The sequence below is a fragment of the Peromyscus maniculatus genome, chromosome 6, assembly GCF_049852395.1.
Source record: "Peromyscus maniculatus bairdii isolate BWxNUB_F1_BW_parent chromosome 6, HU_Pman_BW_mat_3.1, whole genome shotgun sequence".
Taxonomy (NCBI): domain Eukaryota; kingdom Metazoa; phylum Chordata; class Mammalia; order Rodentia; family Cricetidae; genus Peromyscus; species Peromyscus maniculatus.
Window position 1 is genome coordinate 14,011,859 of NC_134857.1, and position 15,980 is coordinate 14,027,838.

Consider the following 15,980-nt stretch of genomic DNA (forward strand, 5'->3'; position numbering starts at 1 on the left):
CAAGTTAAGGAAGGAAAGGACTTATGTGTCTTATGATTCAGGTCACAGTCTGTCATTCAGGGAAATCGGGCCATGAACTCAAGCAGGAACTTGAAGTAGAAACCACAGAGGATTTCTGCTTGTGGGCTCACTCACAGGCTCACACTTCCCTAGCTTTCTTATATAGCCCAGAGATACTTACACTGAACCGGGGCTTCCCACAGTAAGATGGACCATCCAAGTCAATTAACAATCAAGACAACCCCCAGACACACCCCAGGTCAACCTGATGAGGTAATCACTCAACTGAGACTTCCTTTTCAGATGCCTTGTAGGCTGTGTCAGGTTAACTGTGACAGTTAAAGATAACTAGGACAGTTTTTGACACAGGTAGTATGACATAATGTTTGGTTATTTATGTTAGGTAATGACAGGCGATGTTAGCCAAATACTCTGGAAAATTGTCATTGCTAACAAATACTGTTCATTTTAAATGCTCCTGTGAGAGATTTCTACATATTTTGACCCCCAAGGATGTATTACTCAGCTAGTGTGGGGGCCTTTAGAGCTCATCAATGACTCAAATGCTCAAATACAGTCAGCACAATTGAAAGAAGTAAACTTCTGTGGGTTGAGTCCACTTCAGTACCATTTTATCAGCCTCATATTTTAATGCCTTGAAGATTTTTGTATCATATTCCTTCTCCTGTATAATTTTCATTCCTAAAATATATTCTATTGTTTCTTATGTGAACAGTTTTTTTTTCCATTTCCAAATTCTGTATATTTTAAGAGAAGAAAACAAATATTGCAAATCCAGCATGCGTTCTATGTTGACCAGATCCCTGAGAGACATACAACAGCATGTCATCTGAGAGTGGGGGTGCATGGTAGTTTAAGTGAGAAATGTCTCTTGCGAGCTCATTTATTTGAACACTCGATCCCTAGCTGGGGACCATTTGGGGGTAGTATGGAATGTTAAGGAGGTAGACTTGCTGGAGGAAGCACATGCCTGGGGCAGATTTTGAGAGTTTATAGTGGTACTGGCTGGTTTTGTGCGTCAACTTGACACAAACTAGAGTCAACAGAGGAAGGAGTCTCTGTTGAGGAAAGGCCTCGATGAGATCCAGGTGTAAGGCATTTTCTCATTTAGTGACCATGGGGGAGGGCCCAGTGCTGTGGATATTGCTCTATATATAAATAAAACACTGATGGCCAGTGTCCAGGCAGGAAGTAGGTTGCCAGGCAGGAAGTAGGTGGGACAAGGAGAGAGAAGAATTCTGGGAAGCGGAAGGCTGGGGAGAGACACTGCAGCCACCGCCAGGACAAGCAGCATGTGAAGACGCCGGTAAGCCACCAGCCACGTGGCAAGGTATAGATTTATAAAAATGGGTTAATTTAAGATAAAGGAACAGTTAGCAAGAAGCCTGCCACGGCCATACAGTTTGTAAGTGATATAAGCGTCTGAGTGATTATTTTATACGTGGATTGTAGGACTGCGGGGCTTGGGGAACCTGGAGAGAAGCCCTCCAGCAACAGCCCAGCCCATGGTGGGTGGTGCCATCCTTGGGCTGTTGGTCTTGGGTTCTATGGGAATGCAGGCTGAGCAAGCCAGTAAGCAGCTCCCCTCCATGGTATCTGTAACAGCTCCTGCCTCCAGGATCCTGCCATGTTCAAGTTTCTGTCCTGACTTCCTTCAGGGATGAACATCAATGCTGAAGTGTAAGCCTAATAAACCCTTTCCTCCCCAACTTGCTTTTTAGTCCTGGTGTTTTGTAGAAGCAATAGAAACCCTAACTAAGACAAAAGTCTTGCCACACTTTCTGCTTCTGTGAGTAGATGGAGTGTGATCAACCATCTTACTGTTCCACTGCCGTGCTGTGGCATAGTGGACTCCCACCCACGGGAAGCAGAAGTAGACCCTGTCTTCTCTAAGTTGCTTTTGCCACTCACAGTATTTTATCACAGCAACAGAAAAGTGATGAATACAGAACCCTGCAGCAGGAACAGAGCTGCTGCTGTGAAGGGCCTGGCCATGCTGGTTTTTTGGAGGAATGCGGTAAACCTTGGAAGTTTTAACTGGGTGCTTTGAGCAGAGCGTAAGGGGTCATTCTAGTAGGACCTTGGAAGACAGTAGTGCCAAGAGCAATGTGGACGGTGGAGGCCTGGTTCCTGAGGTTTCGGACGAGGGACAAAGACTAGCAGCTGCACTGGAGGTTATTCATGTAGGGTTTTGATAAAGAATTTTTCTGCAATGTCCATATGTCTTAGGGTTAAGTTAAAAAGTGACGGACTAATTTATTTGGCAGAGGAAATTTTAAGACAGTGCGAGATTCAAAACAGCATAATATTGAATCTGTAGAACAGTTATTGCTAAGTACTCCTTTGCATGTCTGCAGTGAAAAAGAGCAACAAGTGGGCAGGAGGAAACAGAACTTGTTCAATTTGGAGTGGAAAAAATCAGTAGGAAGTTAATGTCACAGCAAAGACCTGTGTTGTAAAAGAGGCTATAAACGTTCAGGAGAGTTGTTAAAGAGAAGCCTCCTGCTTTTCACTGGACAGATAAGATGTCCTTAGGGCAATGCCCCCACTCAGATAAACCTCCAATTTGTGAAAGAGCCTAGGGAAGTCCTTGCTCCTAGAGAGCAATTGCTTCAGCGTACAGAAACTGTTGCAGCTATGGTCCAACAGAGAAATATGTCCACCCCAAGCTCACAGCTGAACACAGCACTGTCACCCACATGACAGTGGTTTGGAAACAAAAAGAAACAAGATGGGTGGGGAAGGGTGTTGAAGATTCTGCCTTCATGGAAACAGAGAGCTGCTGAGACAGGCAACCAAGTGGCAGAGTCAGAGTCTCGCTGAGGACGCCTGAGAGGCCATTGCATGAGGCTGTGCAGGTGAAGTCTGGGCCATGGTGGAGAGCTCTTGATGTTACAGATGCCAGCTGTGAGGGTCTGGCCAGGAGAGCTGCACAAATGGAGTAGATCCAGTGAGGCAGCAAAACCAGAGGAGCAGGGCTGTCTATGATCTTTGAAACTGAAATTCTAGATCTCAGACTTTAAGCTAAAGTATTTGGTTTTTGACCTTCTGGGTTTGGTATTGCTTTGATCTAGTCTTTTCTTATTGTATCCCAGTTTCTCCCATGGAATTGGGAATGTACAGTCTATGTTGTGCTATGTTGTAAGCTTATAATTTTTTAAATAATGACCATTTTTATGTTTGAAGATGTCAAATTTTTCTCAGATTTATTTTTACTTTTAATTATGTACATGTACATTTTAAATATTCGTCCTTATACCCACAGGTAAGTGTTATCCTGATTCCACATCAAGGAAACTTCTGTTTTCAACAGATGGAGACTATTGCAGAAAGCCACAACAACCAAAGTACGGAGTTGTATAGCCCTGCCTCAGTGGACACATCCATAGTACAACTCCTGCATCCCATACTTGGGGATAATTCAGGGGAAACAGGTGGAAAGGTTGTGAGGGCGGGAGGAAGACAGGGAGTTTGCTGGGAGGTTGTATCTCCTAGTAATAGCAGAAGCCACACCCATAAAGTCTCACCAGCATGATGCCTAATCATCAGCTGAACCAGCCAACAACAATAGATATGGCAAAGTGGATGGGGAAAGACAAAGAGGCCTCAAACCACATGGTCAGCTTTGAATACATACACACAGGTGACACTATACAGACTGAGCAGGTCATACTTATGTAAGAATATATGTGGTGTGTGTATGTGTGTGTGTGTGTGTGTGTGTGTGTGTGTGTGTGTGTGTGTAGAAGAGGGAAATGATATATTAATCTTAAAAACAAAAGAAATAATTTTAAAAGAGTTATTTTTATCTTAAATTATGTATCTGTGTGTGTCTTTATATGAGTATGTACATATGAATTTGTCAGATTTTTTTGGATGAGGAGTTACAGGCTGTTGTGAGCCACCATGTGGGTGTTGGGAATAGAATCTGAATCCTCTGCAAGAGTAGAAAGTGCTCTTAACTACTGAGCCATTTCTCTAGCTTTGTATTTTTTTTTTATGTTACTGGGGATTACCCTTAGGAGATTGTTTTATGTCTAAGGAAATATTTTGCACCTTTGTATAGTGTTACAACTGGTGATTTTTAAAGTTGGACTAAAAACATGTTACATTATGAGATGGTCACGAGCCTGTAGGGTCTAGAGGCTGAATGTGGGGAATGGTTAAATTAGACAAATCCCTATGTGCTTCTGTTTCTGAACACTTGGACACTAGTGGCATTTTAGGGAGGAGATTATGAAACCTTTAGGAGGTGGAGCCTTGCTGACCTTCTGGAGTAGGTCTACAGACTAGTAAGCAGAAAGGTATGTCCTAAGCAAGTGATATGTGTCTATTCCTTTGGGAATGGAAATTATGAGGAGGCAATTCCCACAGTAATTTATAGGGATACATATCCTTGGGAAGGCTACAGAATATCTCCTGAGACATATTAAACTTGAGCATGATGACATCTGCTCTGGTGAGATGTAGCTTATGTGCCATGCATTAACTTGACTTTGTATGACCATTGGCTATGTGGGATATGAATACACTACTGTCTCCATGCTAAAGGGAAAATGCAGAAAACTTTGGCCAATGTTCTCTTAGAAAATAGGTGAGATATTTGTGGGACAGGTTGGCAGAAGCAAGCCAGAAAGTCATGGGACAGAGTGAGAGAGAAGTTGTGTGCCTGGAAGTTGGTGCAACTTAAACTAGAAAGTGGAAAACAAAACAGTAATGATAATGGAATCACAAATTGAGAGCTCATCCATGATGGTGACTTTAGTCCAGTAAATGGATTTCTCTACTGCAGCGCTTCCTACTGGCAAGTTCAAGTTTTAGTTGGTACCTAAAGGAAGACTCATAGTCTCCATACAAAGAGAAAAATGTTGCCAACACACTGGGAGAAGAAGACCATGACTATTTCCAGGAATGGGTAGTGCAACTTCTGGTGGGATTGGCATGGCTGGGAGGAGTTTTCCTTTTCTTTGGCATAGGAAAAACCAAACTACTAAGGATCCAGAGTTGCTCTCCTCAGCATCATTTCTTACCACTGCAAATAGAAAGCTCCTAAGAAGTCGAATCTGGTAAATCTCAGTTTTTGCTCAGATGATTTGCCAGCCTTACCATTCTTTGCATTTTCCCACCCAGCAGCTCATGTGGTATCAGCTCTTGAGTTACTATAATTATTATCTTGGTTTTGGGCTGTTGAGAGAGCTCAGTGGACAAAAATGCTTACCATGTAAGTATAAGAAGCAGACTTTGGATTTCCAGGAACACATTAAAAATGTCTGGTAGGCATGGTGTCCTGCCTGTAACCCCAGAGCTCAGGTGGCAGAGACAGAGGATCTCTATGGAAAGTTGGCTAGCTAGATTAGCGGAATTATTGAGCTAAGTGAGAGACCCTGCCTCCATAGATAAAGTGAAGAGAGATACAGGAAGACATACAACATTAACATTTGGCCTCTACAAATGTGCCCCCTCCATACACACCAACATGGAAACACATATGCAAAGAAAAAGAGGCCTTGGTCTCTGCCATTTCCCTTTATGCATTTTAGTATAGTTGTCATCTTAGTCTGTAGACAGGGCAACCATGCAACAAGCTGTCTCTGATAACTACCTCTTGGCACAAGGTCCTATAATTTTAGGCAGAGAACCATTCCCTGGTATACTTCTGGCTATATTTACAATGTCACTCAGTTTTCCTTCATCTCAAATGAAAATGACAGAAATAAAAGCAGTGTCTTGTGGTTTCTATTGCTGTGAAGAAACACCATGACCATGGCAACTCTTATAACATAAAACATTTAATTGGTGCTGGCTTCTTGTGGTGGTTTGATGGTCCCTAAGGGAGTGGCACTATTAGGAAGGCTGGGTTTGTTGGAGTGGGTGTGGCCTTGTTGGAGGGCATGTGTCACTGTTGGGGTGAGAGTTGAGGTCTCCTTTTCTCAAACTTTGCTTAGCGTGACATTCAGACCACTTCCTGTTGCCTGCAAGTCAAAGTATATTAATTCTCAGCTCCTGCTCCAGCGTCATGTCTGCCTGTATGTGGTCATGTCCCACCATGATGATAATGGACTGAACCTCTGGGCTATAAAGGAGCCACCCCAAGCATGGCAGTGTGCAGGCCGACATGGTGCTGGGGAAGGAACTGAGAGTTTTACATCTTGATCCACAGGCAGCAGAAGGAGACTGTGTACCACACTTGGCATAAATTGAACATAGGAGACCTCAAAGCCTGTCCCCACAGTGACACACTTTCTTCAACAAGGCGACATCTCCTAACAGTGCCACTCTGTTATGGGCCAAGCATTCAAACACATGAATCTAGGAGGGCCATACCTATTCAAACCACCACAAACAGAAACTCACCATAAATACATGTTATTACAGAAGCACAGAGTTGATGGTGGGAAAACGCAGTGGATGAACCAGATACACACACACACACACACACACACACACACACACACACACACACACACACACACACACATTAGCCTCTGGAAAACAAAACTTACTATATCCCTTTCAGTAACTTTCTTCCTGATATATCAGAATGTCAGTAGTCTGGATAAATTATAAAAAACAGAAGTTTATTTGGTTCATAGATCTAGAAGCGGTGATGTCCCCAGATCAAGAGACTGCATGTAGTTAGGGACTTTTTGAATGCAGTATAATATACAAAAGGAATCACATGGCAAGAAATCATGGAAGGGAGGGAAGGAGTAAATGAGAGCAGAGGGAGAGAGAAAGTATCTATAAAGAAAGAAAGAAAGAAAAGAGGAAAAAGAGGCCAGACCCTTGAGACTAGTAACCTGTAGTAACAGCATCAAAATACAGTTCACTGATGTGGTCAGAGCCTCATACTCGAGAGCAGTGGTTCTCAACCTTCCTAATGCTGAGACCCTTTAATGCAGTTCCTCATGTGCCGATCTCCAACCATAAAATCATTTCATTGCTACTTCATAACTAATTTTGCTACTGTTATGAATTATAATGTGAACATCTGATATGTGACCCCTGTGAAAGGGTTGTTAGACCCACAAAGGGGTCGCAGCCCCACAGCTTTAGAACACCCTCTCTAATACTTCCTAATGCCATCATAATGGCAACTATATTTCATGTTTTATTTCAGGAGTTCAAGGACAACCCCCACTACATGAAGAACATTCTATTAACTTGGAATGTTAATAAGCTGTTCTGCAATCCTCGAGTCCCTTTCTTCTCTTCTGGAGATGTGAAGTTCTGTTTGGGAGTCTGTCATCTGAGAATCAGGTTACTCTGAAAGTGACTCACCTGGGACACAGTGTCAAAAGAAGGCATGTGTGGTCTATTTTATATGGATTGCTCATTGTGTGTGTTCATACTCTTCATCATTGGACTTGCTTTTGTCTATAAAAGTGACTACCCTAGTTTTAAAAGGGTCTGAAGGCAAAAATGTCCATAAGATTTTTATCAAGTAAATTCTAAGAATTAAGCCCTGTCAATCTCTATCATGGGTACAGAAATAAAACTGAACAAGAGGGGAAAGGTCAACATTTCTTTCTCAGCATCTTGGGAATATTATCATCCAAGGGGAAAGGCTTTATCATCTAAATAAAATTCTCTCTATCATATCTATCTATCTATCTATCTATCTATCTATCTATCTATCTATCTATCTATCTATCTATCTATCATCCATCTGTCTATCTATCTATCTATCTATCTATCTGTCTGTCTCTATCTATCTATCTTCATCATCATCATCTGTCTGTCTATATCTTTTTTTGCATATGCTATCAATGTGTGTGTATGTGTGTATATGTATGTGTGTGTGCACTCACATGCAAGGTCACCGGACAACTTGTGGGGATGGGTTCTTACCCCATGTAGGTTCAGTAGAATAAACTTGGCAGCAAGTATCCTTCTTCCTGAGCCTCTTGCTGGCCCTGACTTTATATTTTAAATGGAACAATTCACAGAATTAGAATTCAAACTTTTTCAAGGTACGTACTTGAAAAATTCTGCAATATGAATTATTTTTCATTAACTTCTCTTTTATTATACTTTCTTTGAGCCCGAGGAAGGCAAAGGTTTGCCAGTTTTAATTATTTTCTTTTGGGAGTATTGCAACTTGGTAACAGTTTGGATTGATAGATTTACAATTAAATAAATGAAGAGATATACACTCATTTTAGAGAGCCAAAGAGTACACTCTAAAAAAAAAATGTTTTAAACTTCTCTAGTGAGAGGTCTCTTTGTGCTTTACTACCCACATGTTGTCTTGTGCACAAACTTTCTTTCTTTTTTCTTAATTGAAGGAATAAAAGGCCTAAGTCTCTTCAGGGGCACCTCTGCTTCAAGCCCATATGTTATCTTCTTATGTTGGACTTTTAAGTGTGTTTAAATTTCATTTTAATTGCAAAGTCAGACTTCTATCCTCTTTGATTTTTAAAATCATGTTTCTGAGTAATTTCCATTCATGTAAGCATAAAATAACCCTTTTATGGCTCCATTTTCAGGTTGTTGAGTGTCTCTGTGGCAGTTGTCTTTTCAAAATAATAACAAAACCCAAATCAGGTATTTGCATAACTCTTGTGGTTGATAGCAGGCAGACTCTGCTGCAGTTTCTTCTTCTGAAGCTTTATGAGGTATAGAAGCTGATATTATTTTCCACACTTTATAGATAATGAAACTGAGGTACAGGGAGTTTATCGTACTTGCCCAAGGGCATATAGCTAATAACGATAAAATAGAGCTACAAACCAGGGCTGCGTTTTCCTGGTTCCCCAAACAATAAATCTTGTGTGTTTTTTTTTTTTTTTTTTTTTTTAGACTTCATTTCTATTCTAAACATGCTTTTGCTGTTAGGTTGTACAAATACTTATATCATATTATGAAGACTAACAGACAGACAATGTGCTCCAATAGCTGATCCGAGCTCTAGGAGTTAAGGCAGCCTCGATTTTGACTTGGAAATAGGAGATAATGACAAAATGCAGCTCACTTGTTAGAATGAAGTGAACTGATAGAAAGAAAGCAGGCCATCATGGAAACCTCATTCCTGTCAAGGTCCTGATTTTATCCTGCTAGCTTTGAACCTCTGGGCAAGTTATTTCTCATTTCTGGGCCTGCAAAGGAGAAATAACCTCTCTTAATGATACTTGGGAAGATTTACCTTGATAATCTCTTCAACGATCAAACAGAGTTCAAACATCAAATATGTTGTGTTGTTGCTGCTGCTGTCATTGGACTAATTAACCCTTGTCCATATCACCTCTCCTTCATTTCACTCTGTCTGCTTGAAAAGCCTTCTTCTGTCTATCACCCCACTTATCTACATGTTCTGATCACCCTGGGTATTGTCATCTACCTAGACAGAAGCGTTCTTCTAGCCACTTGCCTCAGATGGGCACTAAATATGACTGTGTTTGGAATGTTGATTCTAAATTTCTATTGAAATGTAATTGTTAGGTCAGCAGGATGGCTCAGTGGAGAAAGAGAGGCACTTACTGCCATCCCTGATGCCCTGAGTGTTATTTCTGAAACCACGTGACAGAGGGAGAGAATTGATCCTTCAAGTTGTACTCTGACCCCTACACAAGTGTTATGACACTCATGGCACACACACACAAATAAATAAATAAAGATAGATACATAAATAAATAAGGAAATAGATGGATAAATGCAATTATGAAATAAAAAATGAAATGTTGTTGCCATTATGGTAGCATTAGGAAGTACTAGAGTAGTGGTTCTGAACCTTTGGGTCTCATTGCCTTTGGGGGGTTGAACCACCATTTCATGGGGGCCACATATTAGATATTCTGCATTTCAGATATTTACATTATGGTCCATAACAGTAGCAAAATTACAACTATGAAGTAGCAATGAAATGATTTTATGGTTGGGGATCACCACCACATGAGGAACTGTATTATAGTGTTGCGGCATTAGGAAGGTTGAGAACCACTGCTCTAGAGTATGAGGCTCTGACCACATCAGTGGACTGATATTTTGATGCTGTTACTACAGGTTGCGTGGATTGTAAATTTTGCTCTGCTAAGAATTCACGACAGTTTTAGACAGTGAACAATGGTGGTTTATAAAAACAATGCATATGCACATCCTATGGAAGGTCAGGTGTTGTGGTTTGAAGTGGAGTGCTGATGTAAGTGCCTGGTTTTGAAGGTTGGTCTCTTGCTGTTGGTGCTGTTTAGCAAGCTTGTGAGGTGTTTAGGAGGTAGACTCTTGCTGAAGGAAGTGGATCACCAAGAGCAGTCATAGCCCAGCCTCTCTTCCTGTCTGCTCTCTACTGCTGACACAATGGACCAGACGCCCCAAGTTTGTGCCACCATTTTCTCCTCCACAATCTACTGTAAGGCACAATCAGCCCTTCCTCCTTTAAGTTGATTTCTAGAGTGTTTTGTTACAATTACTTATTCATTGTATGTATATGGGAGCCCATGTTGTAGGTAGTATTGGGAAATCAGAAGACATGCTTTGGGGAGTCAGTTCTCTGCTTACAACTTGTGGGCTTTTGGGGATTGAACTTGGGCAGTCAAGGCTTGGAGCTCTCTCCCCGGCCCCTAAGTGTGTTCTTGTCAAGTATTTGGTTGCAGTATCAAGATAAATGACAAAGCAAACGAGGAAGAAAGGAAGACAGAAAGAAATAGGAGTTATCTAGAAGAGATTCAGATAAACTAGAGACTGAATATGAAGCTACCTTAATACAATGGAGTTTAGAATTCCTTCCAAATTGTGATGCAGTTTCTTTCTTTTCCAAAGACACTTAATATTCCTGGGTAACCACACTTCCTTCATCAATGAAGAGGGCACTGGACATTTATACTCTAAGTAGGATGAAAATGAGATACTTTGGATTTTTTGACAATAGGCTGGATAAGGATTTTAGTGGTTCACAAAGAAATATTCCAGTAAAAATCTACTTAAAAACTAGAATAGTTCATCTCCCATTTCCTCAGTGGATACTCATGCTTTTGCTCCCCAGCAAGGAATTAGATGATTTCCTTGCAGAAGCAAAACAAAAGAGTGTAGGTTGTAATTTTAGTGGCCCTTCAGTAAAGTGACTATATCCCACCACTTTACCCTAGAATAAAACTGGCCTATCCCAAGCCTGTCCACCTCCAATGTATAGGAACTCCTTGTGTCTATCACACAAAGTCAGAAGCTAATACCTAAAACTGATGAAGAAGATGAAAGAAGAGAAGGAGGAGGAGGAGATGATGGATAATTTAATTTAAATAATGTAAAAATGAGGAAGATAATAGAGGAAATCATGAAAGTAGTCTAAAGTTGGATTCCTCTGAAAGATGGAAATCAAAGTTGGTGTAAGGGATCCTGCATTAGCCTGGACTAGCTTTGTAAATTCTGTAAGTTGATTGTCTCAGGAATTCATTACATCAGTAAAAGAATGACAAATTTGACAACTGTATACCTTGGATTTATCCTACATAATGATGTATGAATAAATTTTATCATCTATATACCCATCCATCCATCCATCCATCAATTTTCTTCCTTCCTTCCTTCCTTCCTTCCTTCCTTCCTTCCTTCCTTCCTTCCTTCCTTCCTTTCTCTCTCTTTCTCTGTATCTATCATTAGTTATCCATCTATCAATCAATTTATATATCATCTATCATTATTATCACCCATTTAGTACCACCATGTTTCTATCACCTATGTGTATATATATATATATATATATATATATATATATATATATATATGCATATATGCTTGTATGTATCAATCTTCCGTTACCTGTTCATCTTGATTCTGTTTCTCTATAATTTCCAGAGTACTATATTGATATTGTAAGAGTCTAGAGGTAATTGGCTGTCAAGAGATTCTTTCTAGAATGAATGAGTAGGATTGCTAAAACTGAACCAAGCAGCCAAGATCCAATTGAGAAGAGGGCTTATAGAACAAACTGTTGACCACATTCTGGTCAAGAAGAGAGTTGACTGAACTCAAGAAAGTCCAGACAGATTTTGTCTGGAAATGACTGTGAGGATATCTCTGGAAGCCTTTTGCATTTGAATCAGTAGACTGATTAGGGACATCTACCATTGCTGACATAGGTGGGCATCACTCAGGCAACTGAAAGCTGGAGGAGAGCCACACGCAGAAGAGGGTGAGTTTTATTCCTTGTCCTGTGTTTGGTTCTTAGAGCTTCTTCTCACACCTTTGATCCTTGACTAGGACTTACACAATTGCTTCCCCTAGACTTTCTGACTTTCAAGCTTGACTGACTTAACAACCCCAGCTTCTCAGTGTTTCCAGGTGTAGATGGTATGTCGTGGAACTTTCTGGTGTCTGTTGCATAAACCAGTTCCATGATCAACCCTACTTATTTTGTTTTCCCAAATAGTCCTTTCTAATACAGGCAATCTTAGTTTGGAAACAGCCAAGTGCTGGAGGAATTAGAATGCTTTGGTATTTGATGAACACTGACAAAATGTAAAAGATAGCCACATCCAATCTACTTTACAGACAGATTGAACAGACAAACAACCCTCAAGGTGATATATGTGAGCAAAACATATGGAGGTGTGTTGGTGCTGTTTTCCCCTGAAACTTAACTTTTCTTTTTACAGTCTACCATCTTTTGCTTTTTAGTTTTAAATTAGGAGTGATCTCATTATACTCAGCTTGATTGTTCTCAGTTCTACAGTAGCAAGAATAGTACCAACTGCACAGGCCTTACATTTTGCTTTGGGGCCAGTTTTTATAAGAACTTTGTACTTGAATTTAAAAGCCCCTCAAGGGTAAAAAATCAAGCTCACCACCAAGTTCAATGAAATGTTTTTAGATCTTGGTAAATTGTTTTCTCAGACTTCTAAGAATGTTTCAGTATCCCCGGCCTTTGTAGGAAATGGCTTTTCTTACTTATCAGTAAGCTCAAGAATCTTGTAAGTCACTTACCAGGTACCAGAATGTGTTTTCCAAGAGAATTTTATAAGTGTTTTTCTTTTCTTTTTTTTTTTTGACTTTTTTCTTTACAACCATTTTGTTCTTTTTAAATTTTTTTTTTATAATTTAATTTAATTTTATATATCAGCCACAGATTCCCCTGTTCTCTCCTCTCCTGTGCCCCCTTCCCCCCAGCCCACCCCCATTCCCATCTCCTCTAGGGCAAAGACTCCCCTGGGGATTCAGTTCAACCTGGTAGATTCAGTCCAGGCAGGTCCAGTCCCCTCCTCCCAGGCTTAGTGAAGTGTCCCTGCATAAGCCCCAGGTTCCAAACAGCCAGCTCATGCACTGAGGACAGGTCCCAGTCCCACTGCCTGGGTGCCTCCCACACAGTTTAAGCTAATCAACTGTCTCACTTATCCAGAGGGCCTGATCCAGTTAGGGGCTCCTCAGCTATTGGTTCATAGTTCATCTGTTTCCATTAGTTTGGCTATTTGTCCCTGTGCTTTTTCCAATTTTGGTCTCAACAATTCTTGCTAATACAATCCCTCCTCTTTCTCGCCAAATGGACTCCTGGAGCTCCACCTAGGGCCTGGCCATGGATCTTTGCATCTGCTTCCCTCAGTCATTGAATGAGATTTCTAGCACGACAGTTAAGATGTTTGGCCATCCTATCACCAGAGTAGGTCAGTTCGTGCTTTTTGTTGACCATTGCCAGTATAAAATGAATCTTTGTTCCTTAAAAGAATTTCTGATCATGTGTGATTCCATTCATTATTTTGTAATATGTCATTCCAAAGTCTGATTTATATAATCAATTTTTTCTAATTATGTTATATTAGAAGAAAGATAGATTCTTACTGGACTTATGTAAATTAGAATATGACCATGAAAATAAGAATGTAGTTATTTGCATAAGTTCAATGAGTTTTCCATCTATAGAAAGATCAAGGACAGAGTACAAAAATAAGCGTTTCATTTTTGTTCTCACAAGTATAATCTACCAAACTGTTGTTACAGATAACTTACAAGGAAAAGAAGGAGAGCTGTTGAAATCCACAAGCTACAACATCAAAGAAGGTGAAATTGAAGCAGGTGAGCCCAGCAATACGAATTCACTGATTTATTTTATTTTATATTTGTTAACATGAATGTTATTTCTGGCAGGATAGCACAAACTCAGCATCCTATACAATATGGGAGCCAACATTTTTGCCAGTACACGTGGAGGAGACTTTCATTTGCTTTGATATATAGTCTTATAGAGACTGTGGACCAAGTGTTAGGTGAGAGTGTGAGAAACATCACATAACTCTTGTCACGAACCTCAGACTTCCCAAATGTCTAACATCCAGTGTGATTCCTATTTCTCTGTTTATTTTCTCCAGTAGTGGATTTTGGACACTTCAGAGTCCCCTGAGAACCTCTCATGCAGCTCAAATTTAGTGGCTGCAGGGAATTCAGTGAATGAAATGGGATGGGAGTTTGGTAGTGATGGGTAGAGAGATGGAGGATGTAGAGTTGTGAGGGATTTGAGGATGGAAGGAGTAAAAGGAACAGAAGCAACAGGAAGAAGAGGTTTTAGAGTGTAGCATAGTCTCCTAGAGATGCCATTGAGCTCCCACATTGTCCTGGGTAGGGATGACAGTAAGGAAGGAAAGACATCATCTCTGTCCTGGAGCCTAGACGTAGAAGCAAGTCCAGAAAGGAGAGAAGGTTGAACTTGTTGAGATGCTCTTGTTCTGAGGCAGGGAAATCTGAGATAGAGATAGACATAGAGACAGAGATGAAGAAGGTGATGGAGATGAAATAATATGGGAAGGGAAAAGAATGCTTCACTCTAGAGTCTGGTTGAAGTCTTGTGAGCTGACTCCAGGATTCCCTCATTATAATATTTGCTGTATAATTTGGCAACATGGAGACAATGTTCACTTTATATCAAAATATCCCAAATAAGAAGGTTGAAACAGCAATGAACCTTGCTTAAGTCCTCAATATATATGATATTTGACTATTACATTTCTTCTTTCCTACTTATAATCCCATAATTTTCTCTCATACACAAAAATCCTCATTTACAGTAAAAGATATGACTTAACCCTGGCTCAACTCTTGTGACCCCTGGTTTTATCTTATCACATTGTAATCTTATCTAAGTCACCTCTGAAGCTACTCTGTGATCTCCTTTATTGAAAAAATGGGGAAAGGAAAGAGTTTCTTAGCAATACCTTGAGATGTGACTCAAAAGTCACCAAAATCTTATGTATGGCTACTGCCAAGACACTTAAGCACAGCTTGCCAGAGTTTGTACTCTCTTTCGGGGTGTCTTATACTTCCCTGGAGCCCGCCCCCTTTGGATAGGCCTGTGCTTAAATTTATCTTTAAATTAATCTCTTCCTCAACTCTGTTTCTTCCTGGATTCCTCTGAGAGCCTTTTCTTCAGGAAAATCAAGAATCTTGCTTTCATCCTAGTAGAGATCTCTTTAAGAAAGAGCAGGCTGCTGCAGGTGGCAGCATGGAGCTGTCTCCACACCCCATCCCACCGCTGTTTGCAGTTCCTAACCATGGTAAACTTGCAAACAGGCTGAGAACTCTGAAACAGCTTCTTCATCTCATAAACACAAAAACATCAGGCAGCAATCCAGCTTCTCACAGAGAGCCTAGAACTCTAAAGAGCTTCTTACTATGACAAGAGGCCCGCCCTTACTTCTCACCAACAAGAAGCCTTGGGCTCCAACCAAACCTTTCTTTGCCTGAGAACTAGTTATCAGTTCTATTGACCGTGAACTTGTCAGAATCTCAAATTACCACACAAACAAATGTCAGAAAATGTCTGCTAGGGGTTATTGTGATAAGGTTGACTGAAGTGGGAAGACATAACCTAAATGTAAAAAATAGGAATGCCATTCCAGGGCTTGGTTGGTGGGTTGGGTCCTGCCTGTCCCAGCTTTCTTCTTCTTCTTCTTCTTCTTCTTCTTCTTCTTCTTCTTCTTCTTCTTCTTCTTCTTCTTCTTCTTCTTCTTCTTCTTCTTCTTCTTCTTCTTCTTTCTCCTCCT